At 36.3% G+C, this 18,996-nt stretch overlaps 1 long non-coding RNA gene across 1 annotated transcript in view; it reads left to right on the top strand.

The window, feature by feature from the left end:
* Positions 1 to 9,927, top strand: part of LOC100601115 — a 46,465-nt gene extending 36,538 nt beyond the window's left edge. The window contains exons 5-6 of the long non-coding RNA XR_179854.2: positions 393 to 438; positions 7,814 to 9,927. This is a non-coding gene — a long non-coding RNA (uncharacterized LOC100601115). The remainder of the gene's footprint in view (positions 1 to 392; positions 439 to 7,813) is intronic.
* The last annotated feature ends 9,069 nt before the right edge of the window (positions 9,928 to 18,996 follow it).

Below are 18,996 nucleotides of genomic sequence, written 5' to 3'. Positions count from 1 at the left end.
GCATGCCCACCACAGGCAGAAGATGCCCGCTGCTATTCCTCACCAAGCCGATTGAACACTCACAATCTCATAGGACTGGTCAGTGCTGAGTTAATGGAACCCTTTTGCAGCCTATCAACTGGATTCCTCAATACATCCAACAAAGGCTTTTACACTTTTTCCTCACTCAAGACATATTGAGCTTTTATCCCTCAAATAAGCCCATGCAATTGGTGCCTGTATGGTAGACACATCTGACAGCAATAACTTAAGTCTACCCTGAGAATGACCCTGTACAGCAGATGGACATGACAGCAATTATTTAAGAAATGAGGGTGCTCATGTGGAGGCTGCTGAGGAGAGGGTGCTAAGTGAGGATGTTATATAAACTGCATGTTTTTTTTTGCCAGCAGTTGTGGCTCTCCTGTCCAGCCTGCCACCACTGGACCATCCCTGTATGTAAGTTCGCCCAAATAAAACCATAGGCCTCTTTTGCTGGCTCTAGGTCTCTTCTCTAGCCTCTTGAACCCAGTGCCATCCCTACTGAGGTTAACAGCGGTCTGGCATGACAGTGTCACAGCATGCTTCAATGCCTGCAAAATAGACTGAGTCTTATGGTTTTGGCTCTGTTGAGTTTATTCTGATGAAGGCAAGTTTCTTATCCTTTTCATTCATCCATAGTCAATGAGAAAGGCCATCCACGGGAGCTGATGCCCCAAGGGGAGATCACCTATTACCTTAAATAAGTCAGGTCTGGTCTCCCCAGCACAAGTGTCAATATGGGCAAAATTCCTTCTGACTCAAATCCCAAAGTCCTCCATATTTCTTGCTTTTCCAGAAGATTCCCTTAAGCAGCCCAAAATCCTCTGAAGGGCTTGACATGTGCTGAGCTCCTGAAGGCTGTGGGTAAAGCCAACCATGGAGCTTCAGGGGATGTTTGCATGCTGAGCAGGCTTAGCAGAGACACCGTACCAAGCAGTGTTTTTAGAGTGAAGAGGAATTTGAGTTTTTCTCATCTGGGACCAGGAAAGATTCTGATATGACTCAGAGGATTACAGTAAGAGAGCCTTTTCAATAATGGGGTAAAGAGGAAATCAGACTAAGTTTGCAGGAGGCATGTTGGGGTTTTAATCCCTGCTCAACAACTTACCAACTCAGGGGCTATAAGCCATTTATTTCTCTTAGCCTTGATATCTTTATCAATTAAATAGAGATAATAATATGCATCTTGAGGAGTTACCCTGCGATTTACATGTGGCCATGGTTATAAAATATCTAAACAACATTTGGTACACAGTATGCGCTCAATACATATAAGCTATTTACTACAATAAAGGAGAGTTAAGGCAGGTTACTGGAATGACTTTATCATTTTCTCTAGATCTGAGAGATTCCAAAGGAGCTGATATAACCAGATATATGGCCTAGTTAGTTCTAGACAAATCTATAACAAAACTCACTTTTCTTATAAGCTTCAGCAGAACTAAGAGAAATCACTGCCCCAAAGTTTGGAGAAGAGCAAAAGGCTGAATTCAGGACCTATTTGTCTTACAGACAAGTAGAAGCTCCCTACCGCATACCCAACACTGCATATGTGCACAGAGGTGCACAAACACAAAGGTGCAGAAACACATGCATACGTGCACATATTCACATACGGAGCTCCCACTCCAAGGCTGAGCTACCTCCCTTGCCCACTGTTCTTAAGCTCCTATGCTGTATCAAGGGAGAAGAAACTGATGTTTCAAGCTCGTTGAATTCTAACTCATCAAAATAGTTTGGGTTACCCCCTGTGCTACTTTACAAGGCACTTAGGCATTTTTTCATGGGGTTGGGAAATCATGTTTCATTAGTAATAAACAGGATCAACCCCCAAAGACTGAAGCTCCATTTCAATCTCAGAACCCAGGAGGTCAGAGTGGATTCTATCACAGAAAATCACAAACTCCCTTTCCTCAGCAAAGCAAAACATATTCTGGGAGGAAGAGAAGAGGCTTAAAGTCAGGCACAGCAGTTTCTAATATTTTTCCACTTGACTTTTCTTAATTAGTGTTGACTAGCTTAACGAAGCAATTAAGGGGCTTATTTGCTTTTTAAAATCACATGTGAAATTTAAGAAACCTTGAAATAGAAGAAATATTTGTCCCCAAGATCTTACCCCACAAGGGATATCAGTTTGAATATTCTCCAACCACTAGAAAGTGAGAACAACTGGCCCTGTTCTCCAAATGAGGCCCAAGCAAAACAGAAATCGCAGTAGCCGACTCTGCATGTAGAAATCCTCAGTAAGTGAATGGCTGCTTTTCAGATGTTATTTCTGAGACTTCCATGAAAACAACAATGATAATTAGTTTTTGATAATAAAGACATCCACCACTTATTGATTAATTATGAACTAAAAATTGTGTTGCAGACACAATTAGATTATTTTAATATTTTCATATATTATTTCAATTTAAATCTGTAAATTTTCCCTCCTCTTTTTACTAGAGTAAGAAAATAAGGATTCACAGAGGGTGAATGGCATGCCCAGGGTCACACACCTGTCAGGACCTCAACTGAAACTTTTCTCATTCAGACACATGGTTTTCCCATGACATCTCACTTTCTTCCCTTGTGATAATTCTAAACCAGGAGAACTGTGGCTTAAGCACACCAAAGATCATTAAATAACTAAATTCGTGTGTGCATGTTTACACCTATATTTATATAAATAGCATATATAATAGTAAAAATTACATTATTTTAAATAATTCTATCTGCATGATAATCTAATAAGCCCCTAATAGATAGTATATTAATCATATGTTTATAGTTTTTTAAGTTATTTACATGTGATAAGCCTACATATCACAATTTGTAATTGATATAAATTGATAATAGTACAAATATATATTAAATGTGATATGTATGTGACATATACATGAGGCATACAAATCCATAATATGTAATATAAGCCATAATATAACATGACATATAAAACATATAATACATAATATTGTGATATATGTAATGTGTTTGTATAAAATACACAATACATGATATATAATACATGGAAATGTCTTTAATAATTGTGTATAATTACAGAATTATCAGAAATTTTGATAGAGGGTTAACAATTAGATTATTTTAATAAATATATCCTTAGAGGACAATATTCTATATTACAATATAACTCAACAAATAAATTTGATTATTAACTAATAATATTATGGAGTAATTAACTGGACTATCCAGAGTTTATGTGTGCATCTGGCCATACGTAAGTTCACATTTATTGCCTACCATGTGCTAGAAACAGTGCAAAGCACTTTACATATCACCTTTGTAAACCTTGCCACAAACCAGCAAGGTAGGTACCATTCACTGAAAAGAAATTGAGGCTTATATCAGTTAAATATTCTTTTTTTGTTTTTCCTTTAGGGGCACAGAGCTAGCAAAAGAGCCAGGAATCAACCCTTATTTTGTCTTATTCCAAATGATACAGTGTTTGTATTCTACCAAGACAGATAAGTAGGTGGAGAAAAGACAAAGTGACAAAACACAGGAGGGACAAAGAGATTATGCCTTCATGCTTCCCTGCTCCTTGAAAATGTAGTATATGCCAAGTTTTCATTGATTCAGTGGGGAAGGCAAGGGATGCTGGCCTGGTGCCAGTTCAACCACTCTCTCAGTCTCTTGTTTATTCAACAAGCTGTTCCTCTGGGTCCTGGGGAAGAGGAAATTATTTGGGGTGGCAGCCCACGGCATATGTCCTGATGCAGCCCATGGCATATGTCCAAGCCCCTCCCAGTGTGACACTCTTGTGACCAGGATCCATATGCTCATGGCACTCCCTTGGACTTGGCTATTTTTTCGTTGCCTCTGGGACTGCAGGCTAAATAGTTGGCACTGAAAACATTGCCAGCAGCAGGACAGTTTGGGAGTACATCCCACATGGACACTGAGTCAACAGTGCCAACAGGAGGAAAACATATGAGCCCGGGGAGATTTCTTAACTATTTACCCAGTGGGGGAAATTGTTTATTTTCTACATATCTCCCAAAGAACCCATTTATGAGCTCCACTTATGACTTCAAACAGGTAAGTTGGCAGAGACATGGCAGTGAAGATAAGATGATGACTAATTAATAGTCTTGCAACAGGTTTCAACACCCAGATCTACAACTACCATTATTTTTTTTCTTAACCACTAACATTTATTTTCAAATACAAACATGCTTTTAAGTATTTTTCCTAATACAGATAATAGTTTTATCTTGTTCCTGGCACCATTTCCTCTTCCCAATAGGGTTATAAATAGGGTATTCCATTTGGCAAGGGTCTTGTCCGTGGCATTGGAGAGACGGTTCTATAGTTACTGTAACAAAACAGCACATAGTTGGCATATTTCTCCCCAAACTTTCCTAACATTTACACTGCCATCTGCATACTTTTCACTTGACTTCACTCTGAAAATTGACTGTTCCTCTGATACATACCAGAGACTTGGCTACTTGGACATTTGGAAAAAAAATAAAAGGAGCAAAACATGAAAAAAGGAAGCATTCTTCCCATTTCTGATCCCAGGCATTCAATACTTGTAATAGTACAGTAGTTTGTAAGAATGGTTTAAGCTTCCTTTAAGGTCAATTTTAAGATTTTAGGATTCCGTGAATGAAGGGATAATTCATTAATATACTAATATCGATAACTGCTTTATTTTCCTGAGTTTATATGGCTAATTGCCTATATTCAAATATATATGTAGAAAAATGTGGGAGCAGTATGTGTGTGTAAGAAAACTCAAAAATGAGTCTTAAAAACACAATAAAGTTAAAATGGAAGATCCAGACCTAAAACCTTTCCAAAGTTCTGCTCCCAACATTTCAAATAAGTGTTAGATAATGCAAATGAGTTTTTAAGAGGATTAAGATGCTAGAACATAATATCTCTGGAAGTTCAAGGATTTCCATTTTTGTGAGACAAAAAATGCATAAGAATACAAATCTCCATAGTTTCTTCTTCCAGACAACCCGATAACCCCCACCAGCTGGGCTTCACTTTCTTTTCAGGTTTAAAAAAAGGAGGGGGAAGGTTTTGGCAATAGCTGCAGGAGTTATTGATGAATTGAGGATTCTCCAAAATGAGACTTTTAGAGAGACAGAATACGCATAGCCCTTGCCTGAAGAACTGGATAAATCCACTCTGTATTCATCAAACATGGTTAGTCCAGGCATCATTTGAATGAATGTGAAGGAAAAACTAACTTCTTGATGTTTTTTTCCTGAAACTCTGCCTGTGCATTTGCTCATGTCATATGAGCATGTAGAAGAGAAGCCAGGCCACTGAGTGAATATTGGCCCATAACACATTTTATGGAAGGCTATTTGGTGCCTAGTCACCCCCAGAATGTCTTCATATGAGGATTTACTGAGCCAAAAACAATTTAAGATTTATTTGAGAAGTCACCCAAGTGATGAGTCCATTTGTGGATACAAAGATATTAGTGATTAGAATGGTTGCGTTGGAGATGAGAAGTTGCATTGCTGTTGCTGCTGTTGTTTTATTCTTTTTCTTTGCTCTTATGCAAAATACTGTAGGAAAATAATTTTTTTAACCAAGTTTAATGTGAGATTTTACTTGTGATTTTGATATTTTGATCCCAAGCCTTTGGGTAATCAACTCCTTACAGTTGGAGAAGTCAAATTTTCTGTTTTTGTTTTAACAATCGTTTTAGCTTATAGAATGAAGGAGTGGACACTGGCTAACTTTACAGAATATTTTATCCATAATTAAGAAATGAAGCTGAAATAAGAACATTGTTTCTCATGGGCTTAAAATAATACAGGTAATATATTTTAATTCCTAGTGCTTTGGAGATAAAAATTTGAGGGAGAATAAACCAGTACACACCTGCACACACACACACACACTCACACACATGTTTACACACATATAGAAAAAAACACATTTTTAAAGCTTATCTGCTTACATATATTGTGTTTAAATGAATATTCACTACATCCAACTCTCGTGGCTTTCATCCATCTTAGATATTTAATTTAACTATAACATTAACAGAGAGCTATGGTTGAGTTTGTAAGAAAATATCACATGCACAACATATGTTTGTGTAAGGCATGATGCTGGGTTCTGGATGTTGACTGAGAGATGAAAGAATGGACATCATTTTGACATTGGAAAAATTCATAAATTTGGTGAACAAACATCTGTCATACAAGCTAAATGAGCGTAAGTTGCATTTTAAACTCAGCAGTTCACAAGTTTATCAGTTACAACCTTGACATCTTCTTTGATCCCAACTTCCAATTCATCTATCTTATACTTTTCTCACCTTGGCCTTTCCAAATTATCTCAGTTCCTCTCTCCAGTCAGTCAGTGTCTGCTTCCTGTGGGTAGATCTACAATTCTATACTAACCTGTCACTCTATAATTCAAGTCTCTCTTGATTGGCACTGTCCAAAATGGTAGCCCCTAGCCACATCTGGCTTTTACATTAATATTAAAATTAAATTAAACTTTCAGTTTTTTATTCAAACCAGTCACCTTTCAAGTGCCCAATAGCCACATATGACCCATGGCTGCTATTGGTGGATGATGCTGGTATTTCTACTGGCTCAGAAAGCTCTGAGATAGATCTGCTCTAAAGCGTAGTTCAAAGCTCACTTGCCAGGCTCTTCTCCCCATGGTTTCCTCAGGCAAGTGAGCCTCCAATAAGTTAAATATTCAATGTTCTCTGCATATATTCTGAGCTTCACTGACTTGGGGGCTTTGCTATTTCCAAAGCTTCAAGAGTTCTTTTGAAATCCTGTTGTCATTCAAGGCCTAGAATAAAGAATTGTTTCCCCTTCTTTTAAGAAGCCTTTTCTAATCTTCCCAGTGAGAGCTTAGACTCCTCTGGAATCTGAGAGCACACTTTGTGCCTCATCTGTGCTTCACTCAGAGCTCTGCTTCAGTGACAAGAGCTGGATGCAATGAATGTCCAGTCATTCGAACACAGCATAGTGAGCAGTTAAGCCTTAAAAAATTGTGAACTGCTGAGTTCAAAATGTAAGTCTTCAGAGGAATTTTTTTTTTTTTTTTTTTTTTTTTTGCTCCAGTAGCTGGTTATGCTATTTTTTTGAGGTCAGGGGAAGCATGAAATTTTCATATTTCATGACCTCTGGTTTTTCTTCTTTGTTTGTGTGTTTTATTTTACTTATTTTTTTTTTAAGTTTTGAGGACATTAAAGAGAAAATAAAAGAATAAAAAGGGGAGAAGGACACAATTGGTGACAAAATCTGAAGGTGAAAAGGAAGAAATAGAGTTACGTCAACCATATATGAGGGAAGGATGGGGTTGCTGCACACTGTAGAATAAAGTCCTATAATTAAATTCTTTTTCTGCCAAATTGTTTTCTGGATCTACATGAGTTAATTATTGTCACTAAACCTGTCATTTGTTTTTGTTTTATTTTATCTATAGAATAAAAATAGTAATGCTCACCAAATAGGTTGTTGTAAATATCCCTTAAGGTAATATACGTAAAAGTGCCTCTTAAAAAAAACAAAACAAAATGTCTCATACAAATGTGAGTGGTTGTTTACAGCAAGCTTCCAGAAAAGGAGGGTTTGGAATGGGGAGAAACACATGTTCTCCTGTCCCTTCACAAACCCACTTTCTTCTGACAAAGCCGTGCCGACTGATAAAGTTCCAGTAGGCTCTTTGTGAGTTATCCAGGGGGTTCTCTTTTTATCTCACAGAAATATTTATATATCTATAAATTTCTATAATATTTTTTATTCCACCTTCCTTGGGATGTAGTTATGACTGTTGAATATTTACTTTTCAGACATTCCTTCTCCCTTTGAAGAAATCCACAAAAGAAAAAGCAAAATACTGACAAGTTTTCAAAGCCATGATTTACAGGAATGAATTCTGAAAAGCAAGTGGCTAACATCTGAGTTCATCATCAAATAATATTTCTAAAGCACCCTCTAGTGTCTGGCCCCAAGCCAGATGATTCAACGCCTGGAGAAGCTACAGACTTTTTAAAAGTAAAATAGACTCATTTCTGCTCATGAGAAGCAAGTCGGCATCATTTAGGATGCCTTAGGAATGTCTCTCTAAATAAGGATTAAAAATGGATTGCTGTAGAAAAAGTAATACAAGTACAAACACTGATAATATTGAATGCAATTTAAATTCCATTTTAAAATAGACAATAGGTTTTAAAATAACACGTTGAAAAATACACTGGAATTAGCAAAATTTAAAATCTTAGGAAGAAAAATCCTGATTTGTATGTGAAATGGTTTTGAACTGAGGAAAATTAAGACTAGCAAGAGTAGATAGGGGTTGTCCAGTAGGAATGTTAGACCCATCAGCCATCTGATTATGCTGTGCCTGATACTAGCCTGTAGTTTTCACCCAGTAAATTATCAAGTGGTGCAGTAGAAAGAGCATGGTATGTAGAATCGTAAGACTCAAAGTCTGGAGTCAGCTCTACTACTCACTTGGCCATGTGGTTTGGAATACATCACAAAAGATTTATGAACCTTCGCTTCTTCACATGTAAAATCGTGATGATTTTGCCAACTTAATGGAATTGTTTAGACTTTAGAGGATTACATAGGATACAAAGGACTAGTTCCTTGAACAAAGTACTTGCCCCCAAAATGTTACTATTTTTCTAGTTGTGTGATTGATTTTGCAATCAGCAATTTAATAATAATGCATTCAATAGGTTTATAATATGCATTCAATGTGACTCTTGCATGTATCTCATAAAAACAAATTTGAATATTTTTCTCATTTTATCATTCACATATCTTTGAGAATGGGATCATAGTTTTATTTTGATAATGAAGTAATAGAGTCAATTCCTGAATAGGCTAGTTGACTTTAATGAGAAATAACCATTTATTCATTCATTCATTTCATTTTCAACTCTTAAATCCATAATGCCCCTTCACTAACTGGGGTTCTTATATTAATAAGACGGACCAGATACTTTCATCACCTCCAAAAAATCTTTTTAGGCAGAGCAATAAAGAGTACTGAATCATTTTAAGAAGTCACATAGAAAAATGACTTTTGAACATGGAAGGACTGGGCTTGATCAAGCAAATTCTATTTCAAAGTTTTACTTGCAAGGTTATTTATTACTGTGTGGAATCTCACTCCTGTGGCTGGGGTCAAGAAAAATGGGGACACAGGTGTCTGCCTATTTGCACAGGCATTAAAAAGTATTGTAAAATGAGCTTCAGCCTTTTAAGTTACTGTCTTCTTCTTTATAATAATAATCTTTTCCATTTTACAAGGTCTATATTATTTTTAGGTAAGAAAACACTGTAGAGTTCATGTTTTATTGTTCCTTGCAGTTATATAAATTATATTTGGCCAAAACAAATGTAATTCCTACTGTGTGAACTGGGAACCCAAAATGTTGATTTTCCTCAAGTTATAAACAATGTGAAGATATGTTATACTGGGTCACAATTTTCCAGAGCAGAGCAAAATATATAACTCAGTTTTAATAACAAAACTGCATATATCATTAAAGTTTCCTACTTCACACAGAATGTATTATATTACTCTGCCCAGCAAGAGACATCCTTTGTGTAGACCACAATTTCTAAAATACCATTTGATTGAATAGAAAACAGGTTAGCCATTTGTTAGTTTAAAAGAAAATATAATGGTTAAATGATCATGGACATTCTGCTTTGTCTTTGCTAGTGAATATTAAATTTCTTCTCACTAAATTTAAATGTCACAGATTTTGTAAACAACAAGGTCTGGGGGAAAACCATTATGACCCTTTTCTGACTATTAGATGAATCTTCATATTTTTAGCAACTTAGAAGCAGATGTCCTCTCCTTTGCAGTACCAATAAACCTTATTTATACATGCACTATATCAACTTCAAGCCTTATTGTAATTATTTACATACAAGTCTGCCTCCCCAAATAGACTTGCAACTTAACAAGGCAAAATCAAGACTGCATTATGTTTGTATTCTGGGCCCCTGGTTCAATGCCTACCACAAAGTTGGAGCTCTGGAAATATTAAGTAAAAGAATATATGCTGAGAAATCACCACCAAATCGTTAATTTACCCACCCGCCTGTTCCTTTCAGAATAATTCCAAAATTTAGGAGATTGTAAGTACTATCTTTACAACACTGATAGCAATCAGGAAATATTTCCTTTATTAAAAACTCACAGATGGGATTATTAGCTAGTCTGTCCTCCTTATTTCACAGATGGGGATTTGAGGGACCAGAAGAAGGAAGCTTCTTTACTCTTGCTATATCATAAAACTGATACCAATTATGTTTATAGGGTATAAAAGTAGTACATGTTAATTCTAAACATTTTGACAAGTTCAAACATACATAAAGGAGCCAACAACCACATGAAAAGATAACTTGAAGAATCATTAAATGTAAATCAAAACCACAATGAGGTATTACCTCAAACTTATGAGGACAGCTAATATAAAGCAAAGCAGAAACCAGAAACTACCGAATGCCGAGTATGTGGAGAAACTGGAACCCTTGTGTGCTGTTAGTGGGCTTGTAAAATGGTGCAACTGCTATGGAATAACATGACAGTTCTTCCAAAAATTAAAAATAGAATCATGGCATGATCTAGCCATTTTACTTCTGGGTATATATCCAAGAGAACTGAAAGCAGGGTCTGGAAGAGGTATCTGCATGCCCTTGTTTATAGATGCAAAACCCAAATGTCCATCAGGGTATTAATGGACAAACAAAATAAGAAATGGAATCTTACCCAATCTTAAAACAGGAATGCAATCTGTCACATTCTACAACATGGATGAACCTCGAGGACATTATTTTTAGTAAAACATTCCAGTCACAAAAAATCAAATGCTGTATGATTTCACTAATATGAGCTATCCAGATTAGTCAAATTCATAGAGACCAAAAATAAAATGTGATTTTTCAGGGGCTACAGGGAGGCAGTACCAGGGAGTTGTTCAATGCATGTAGAGTCTCAGTTTTGCAAAATAAAAATTTCTGGAAATACATTGCACCATAATGTGAATATACTCAACACTACTGAATATACACTTAAAAATGGTTAAGATAGTATTTTATTTTATATTATTCTTTCTACACTTAAAAATGTATAAAAATACACATAAAGAAAAAGTTTTAAAAATATATAAAATAACATCAGAAAAGGTATATTAATATATTTAGTTATTTTATGCCATATTTATATATTTGAGATCACATTATATAATAATATGCCTATTTTTATAACAAACATAAGACAAAAACATTTTTAACTATCGAAATACCAACTTAAAAGGTTCAATGAGGGCTCATAATATGAATAAACCATAGATTACTTAACCACATCCCAATATTTAAGTTATCGTACTTAAAAAAAAATTTATTTATTTATTTATTTATTTATTTATTTATTTTTGAGATGGAGTCTCACTTTGTTGCCCAGGCTGGAGTGCAATGGTGCAATCTTGGCTAACTGCAACCTCCATCTCCTGAGTTCAAGCGATTCTCCTGCCTCAGCCTCCTGAGTAGCTGAGACTACAGGTGTATGCCACCATGCCCGTCTAATTTTCATATTTTTAGTAGAAATGGGGTTTCACCATGTTGGCCAGGCTGGCCTCAAATTCCTGACCTTAGGTGACCCGCCCACCCCAGCCTCCCAAACTGCAGGGATTACAGGTGTGAGCAAATTATTGGCGCTCAGACTAAATTCTTGTACTTTTTTAAGTAATGTTTTATTTCCTATTTTTGTACATTTGTTGTCTATGTTTCTGATTAAGATAGAGTCTCAGAAGTGAAATTAACAGCATGAACATTTAAAACTACCTGCCATATATTGTGATATTTAATATTGCTTTACTATTCATTCATAGAAGTAGGAGATGAATGGCTCTGTGCTATCACACCATCTTCTGCAGAGTCTTCTTTGCTTTCTTATCATCATCATCATGATCATCATTATCATCAATAAATTTGTAAGGAAGGAAACAGGACTGCTTATTGATTTTCATTTCTATGCTTGTTAGTAAAACTGATACAACTGAACTTTCCAGTCACTTGTGTATTTTTTTACATTCAGATATAGCATAAATTGATCAATATTTGAGACCATCATGAAGAAACTTAATTTTTTATCTATCATATTGGGCTGCAAATATTTTTCCTAGCTTCACATCTATTTTTAAATTCTGTTTTGTAAGTATATGATTATAAATCTCTGTACAGAGATGTATTTAATTTATTTTTATTTAAATTTTTATTATTTGATTTTCAACTATTGTATAGACAATGATTTTGAGATTTAAGTGAACATCTCATGAAATATTTAGTAAAATTTTCAGTACTATATCTTGAAAAGTCTTGTAGGAGTTTTGCATAGGAAAGTTGAGGACCTACACGTGAAGTCGGGAATAACTGGTGCAACAACATCAATGGCAATCATAACAACAAAAACAAGAAAAAAAAAACCCTGTAGCTACATCTCTTTGAGTGTCTGCTTTGTGCCAGGCACTGAGTTGACTGACGTAACTCATCAGCTTAAATCATACAACAGCCTTATGAGGCACGTGCTATTATTATCACCATTTTTTGCGGAGAATCCAAGAGGCATAGATACGTTACGTAATTTGCTACCATCACTCAGTATTTAGTTGGAACTGAGTTTTGACTTTGGTCCACCTATCTTCAGAAATCTGGGGCTCTGTCACCACTGAGATATGTTGCCTCTGAAAGTTACTAAGCTGCCTCAAAATCTTTGCAAGGTTCATTTAAGGACTTACTAAAATTGCCTTTATGTTTCTAGATGTTTTAGTTTTTTCCTTAATATTCTGGATTTTGCAATGTTTTTACTGTTTTTGGATGGCTTTTAATTTTTTCTCATTATATTTTCTTGTTGATTACTTTTAGTATCCACACATTCTACTGAATTCTTACTAATGTTAAGTGGTTACAGTTAATTTTCTTGAGTTTTCTAGTTGTTATTTCTTATGGAAATTGTATTCCTACTTGTGTTCAATATCTTATAGTAACAGCCACAAGTTCTATAACCATTGAGTACTAAAGGGCAGAGCATGTATGTGTGTTTTGTTTCTAAATATAATGGATATCATTTAGGTTTTCACAACTAAGCATAGTGAAGTTTGTCAGGTTAGTAAAGTATTACTTATCATGTTTTATGTATATTTTATATTTAAGATTTTCTCAATAAAAATAAAAGTTTTATTGTATTTTAAACCACTTGGCATTTTACTTAGATGATAATATATGATTTTTAACCCCCTTGTCTTACATAAAAAATAAAAATGGCATCTACATTTCCATGGCAATTGTCACACTCTAATCAGTTTTAAGCAGTTTACATGCATGTTCATGCTTCATCTTCACAAAAACCCTGTGCGGTAGGCACTGACATATTGTCTTTTCCAATTAACAGATAAGAGAACTGAAGCAAAGAATGGTTAGTGACCTGCACAAGGCTATATAATGAGTTAAAGGCAGACCTGAGATTTAAGTCTAAAATTATCTGCCTCTAGAGCCAATGTTCCTAATCACTCAGACACATGAGAATACCTGTGGAGAGAGGTTTTGAGAAGTCCTCCAGAATTAAAACCTGTAACAGGGAGACAGAGAAGGCCACTGTATACATACCTACAAGAACTGCATGCAGCTTAACTCTAAAAGGAAAAAACAAATTAGTCTATTTAGTAAGAGTGCTCACTTTTTGGAAATCATCTCAGGGTACACTTTTATATATCAAGTGTAAGTTTCCTGTATACCCATCCCCTTTTCTGTCTCTTCATAATGGGCAGTAAGTGAGGCATATAAAGGAAAAGATCAATTGTTTCGCCTGATGATCAGAACTGCAGAACTCTCCTCTGATATTTTGAAATCAGGAACTCTGAGTGACCATGAGGAATCAGAGAGGAGGAAGGTTGCAGGCAAGGAGTGTCTAAGTGAGAAATTAGGCTCATGGATATGAGCATTCCGGTGCCAGCTCAGAGACCAGAGAAACACATTCCATGAGACATTATTCAAGAGATTTATTACAAGCAGGAGCTTTATACTGGTGGCCTTACTGATTTGCCCTCTCTTTAGAATGCTCTGCCTTTTTCGCAAAATATCAGAACTAGCTGCACAATATAAAAACAGTATATGTAATCAGACAAGCAGGGAATCTCAACTGTGAGAAGGGAGAAGAAGGAAGTGACAGCCAGGAATCATCTAATGTATAAGGAAAACCACCAATGAGAAAGAGAATAACTGAAGAGCTAAGAGCAGAGGGAAATAAAGAATAAATATAAAAATAAATATAAAAACAGAAGGATACCTTCCTCTTGAAATAAAAATAAGAAATGGAATCAGACTAGAAGAAGTTTGTTTCTCCTAGTTAGTTCTCAGCATTAAAACATCTGGCCATGTGCCTGGCCATTCCTTTTTCCATTTTTTCTCCTGTAAACATATTGAAGGCCAAACTATATTGTGAGGACTATGTTTAAGACACTAGGGAATGTTTAGAATGATTTTCATCATATGTGGTTAACATTTTTGGAAGTTTTGGCACTTAAATTCACAGGCTTTAGTTATTTGTAATATTGATCTGTAATAAATTGTCCACTTCTTAGTGATGGTAAATAAATGACACATCACTCCATTATACTTTTGTTGATTTGCACACTACTACGGGGAGTGTATTTTATTTAACAATGCAAAGAGTGTCCATGTTAAGTTTGTTTTGTTGCTATGTGTACTGTTTAGTCCCAGGATACCTTGAACTGGAAAGAAGCCCTGTTGAGGGACAGGATTACATAATTCTACCTTTTTGGTAAACTGTCTTGGGCCTCGGTGTCCCCAGCTCAGATATCTGTATATCAAGAGGCATGTGGATCTCGCATTGTTCATTCTGGTTTGACCTTAAGCCAAAACCTTTTACAGAAGGCTGAGTCCTGGGGCTTCTTCCTAAGCAACCACCACTGTCATAGAAGTAGCCAATCCCTGCTTATTACTGCAACTCCTGTTGACAGGAAATGGGGTGCTCACCCTTTTCAAAAGAAAGGCAATTAAAAACAATTCCCCTGCAGATGGAGTTTTCTGGCTCATGTATAGCTTAGAAATGAAATTAGTCATTGGAAATTTCATTCAGGTCAGTCCAAACGCTGCGAAGTACAACAAATGCAGACCTTTCCACATTTGGTAATCAAGTTCAATTTCTCTTCACATTGTTCCTCTAAAGCAGACAGCTGTGAAACCTGTATTAATTGCCTTCTCTGTACCCAGTTGCTGCCAGAGTTTACAGACACAGACCATCCAGAATGAGCTTTTACAGGGTTGTGAGCTAGTCTGGGAGACGAGAGTCACCCACACAAACCGCTCAGTGAACAGGCAGCCTATGACAGAGTGGCCAGCCACATGGTTCAGACAATAGAGTTCAGAGCCAACAGCAACTGCTAAGTGCATCATAGAGCCAACTTCAAGAGAAATGGGAATATGACAAAATGGTATAAATAAGATGCCTGATTTGGATATTTCAACCTCCACTGTTTCCTTTCTTCCAACTTCAATTTCCCTGTAACAGATCAAAACCACTTCGTAGCAGTAATCACTTTAAAATGAATTTTAAACTAATAGGCGCCCACTCTAAAACAGTGTTCTTATTTTGGATGGATCCACCATCCATCCATTACCCTGACCCACTCCAGCAAAATGATGCATAATCCATCTCAGAGCTTTCTGCACATTGTTCCCCTGTTCAAACATATAAATGGCTTCCTACAGCCAACATCAATCAGCCTCTGCTTGGAGATCCATAGTCTCCCCAGCAAGGCTCTGCCTCACCCCAATTTGCAGCACAATGGCTTTTCCTTCAGGACTTCTTCAAGAAAGTCCTCCACATCCCACCATACTGACTCCCTCATTCTGGGATCTCATGTGGTCATGCTAGTTTATGGAGTTGATGACGTACCTGATTTGATTGTTTCCTAAGTGCAAGCCTTGTTTTGTCCAGTTGGATGACATTTTTCTCTAATACAGTCCTTTGCAATGTGATTGGAACTATTTTTACTTTCCCTACAAGAGAGGGCACATGGTAGATGTTTAATACATCTCCAAGTTGTTAGCGTTAACTTCAGTGGAACTGGAGCATATGGTAATCGTGAATGCAGGCCCAGGACTAGGGGTGAGGCAAGTGAGGTGCTTAGCCTATAAAATTTAAGGTACCACTCACTCTCAGCTGTGGACCCTGCACTTGTAGGACCCTGAGAGTGAGTGCCTCCTTAAACTGTGTCCCAGATGCTTTGCTCCTCTCATCCTAGAAGCTGCCATAATTGGATGGTATTATGAAGCATGTTTGCAAAATCTGTATTTCCACCATAGAAATAAACATTGACTTTGTTTCTCCCATAGCTATTCATAAACAAGAGCCACATGTGTGTATGCATACAAAGAGGCTAATTCCTCCAGGATGGCCCTCTACAATGGTGACAAAAACATAAAAATAGTAAAGATGCCACCTCCTTCCTCAACCTCAAAGAAGGTATGGCTTTGGTGAAAAGAACTTGGCTCTGAGTCAGATCTAATTGGCATCAAAGCCTAACTTCACTCTCGCTACCTAATCTTAACTGAACCTCTATATATTATTTGGCAAAGCTGTAGAATAATAATGAGAAGACACACACACACAAAATAAACAAAAGGAGGAGGGGGGAATGAAAAGCAGAAAATAATCACAGATTTTTTAAATGAGGATTGATTAGAATTACATATAAGAAAACAACACTAAATAGCACTTCGTTATTATTATTATTTTTGTTGTTGATAATTTTGGTTTGCTGTTTTGAGTGCACTTATAAAAAGTTGCTCAAGTATAGCATTCTATGCACATATATCTCTAAATGCACATAAAAATCATAATATATATTAATATACCCATACATAAATTGCTTACCTAATAATGCTAGTGAGAGATAAAATAGAAATTCTGGTCACTAAGGAAAATGAAATGTTGAATGGGGCCACTTAGAAAGTGTCTTTGGATTCTATATTCTATGCAACAGGAACCATTTCTTTTATTGACCTTCAAATTGGGAGACATCAAAGTTAATGGCAGCATTGATACCATTAACAAAAACTGAAGACACAATAGGAGAGGAAGATATGGGGACAAAATTACACATTCAAGCTTGAATTGCTAGTAGCACCCAAAGCAAACAATGATTTCTCTGGTAACAAAATGGCACTAAAATGAAGTGGGTCATTTTCTAATCATTCATACCCAGGTAGTAAAATATATATGATCTATGCCATGATGTAAGACACCCACATGCTTTCTGAAGCTGTTACATTTAGATATCATGGTTATGTGTTTGTGATGAACTTGGTAAATTCATAAAATAGTCTCCCAGTTGAGACCATTTCTACCATTAGGCATGATGTTTCCATGACTTATTCTGGCAAGAGTAGACTGGCATTGAATCAATAAATATGTATGTATGTAGCTTTGAACCACAAATGATCTTACATAAATTAATAAGGCAATTGAGACTGTGTAGACCTGTTTTGAAAAATAATTCATAAGACCAAAATGGAAAATAATTGTAAAATATTTACTTCTGGCCACTACATTAGGGTTATATGTAATCAGGTCACTTCTCAGGGCCTAATGAACTATTAGCAGTGACACCAGAATTTGGATATAAAAGTTTTTACATAAGCAATTTGAAGAATGAACTCATTTGTTTTTCCAACGTCACTGAAAAGATATATATTTGTTCGTCTTTTATTTCTTATTTTTCTGCTTGAGTTGTTAAATTCTTTTTCTTGAGCGTCCTGAGAAGTTTTATGTATGCCAAATTCTGACGCAGTGACATTAAAGAGAGGTTTAAACCTTATTCTAAGGACAGTGGCCTTTAAAATATGATTTTAAAGAGAAAAGAAAGGAACCAATGAAATGATCTAATATTAATATCCCATTAATAATGTAGTATTTAGGACAAGTAAGTAAAGCCAAATGTTAACTGAAATGTCTCCCAGTTGGGTCAGAGTCTGAACATCCCCCTGCAGTGTAAACACTCCAGCCTTGTGCCCAGGAATTACAGTGTGGGCCAAGGACTAACTCACAGCTTTCGGTGCCCAATCAGCATGCAGTTAAAACAACTAAAATAACATGACATAAAGACACAAGACGCATTGAAAAACAAACTCTTACACACACATGACAAAGAAAAAAGCTTGATATTAAACAGCCCCAAATTATCTTCTATTAACAACTCGATTCTATTGGTAGCCCACCACACTGATGGCTTGAAATCTTCCAGCACTCATTTAAGAGTCTCGGGGAGTCTGATTTACTTCTCAATGGCCCATTCATCCTTTGAACGTTTACTCTGTAGCCTGTGCAGTTATAACCTAAGCTGGATTTCATACATGAAAACTGACCTCCAGCACCCAATATTTTTGCCAAGTCTCAGTGAAGGCTCTTGGAATAATTTAGAGTTTGCCATAATGACAAGTTTAAGATTCAATTATTAAGTGTAGTAATTTATTTTTACTATGTTTGTAAAATGGCTTTAGCCCAACTAATTTCACTCCCCTTCACAGCCAAAAGGCCTAAGATAGCAACGATGATCCTCGCAGCAACACACAACAGGGCAGTTTGCTCTTGGTTGTTTAATGCCACGTCAAACACAAGGATTTCTACAGGACTCAGATGGAGACATTTCTCTTTTGCCTTAGTTTGGGCAAAAAATTGATGTCCTTCAGATAGCTGTAACGGATGGTGAGGACGGCAGAGAGTAATCAGGCCCAGCCCGAGGCAAATGCCAAAAGTTTCCCAGAAGGATAAATCTTGTTTCCTGCCTTACTTCACAGAATTAAGCCTTAAACAAGTCATGTTCTGTGGCTTGGATGCTGTGTTTATATCAGCTTTGGCTCCCTGGCTTGTGGTTGGGAACATTGTATTGGTCTGTAACTCAGGAAGGTTTTCCTGAAGCAAGAA

Source organism: Nomascus leucogenys, chromosome 19 (genome assembly GCF_006542625.1).
Source record: "Nomascus leucogenys isolate Asia chromosome 19, Asia_NLE_v1, whole genome shotgun sequence".
NCBI classification, from domain to species: domain Eukaryota; kingdom Metazoa; phylum Chordata; class Mammalia; order Primates; family Hylobatidae; genus Nomascus; species Nomascus leucogenys.
The sequence above is the reverse complement of the archived record's forward strand: the minus strand, read 5'-3'. Positions and strand labels throughout refer to the sequence as shown.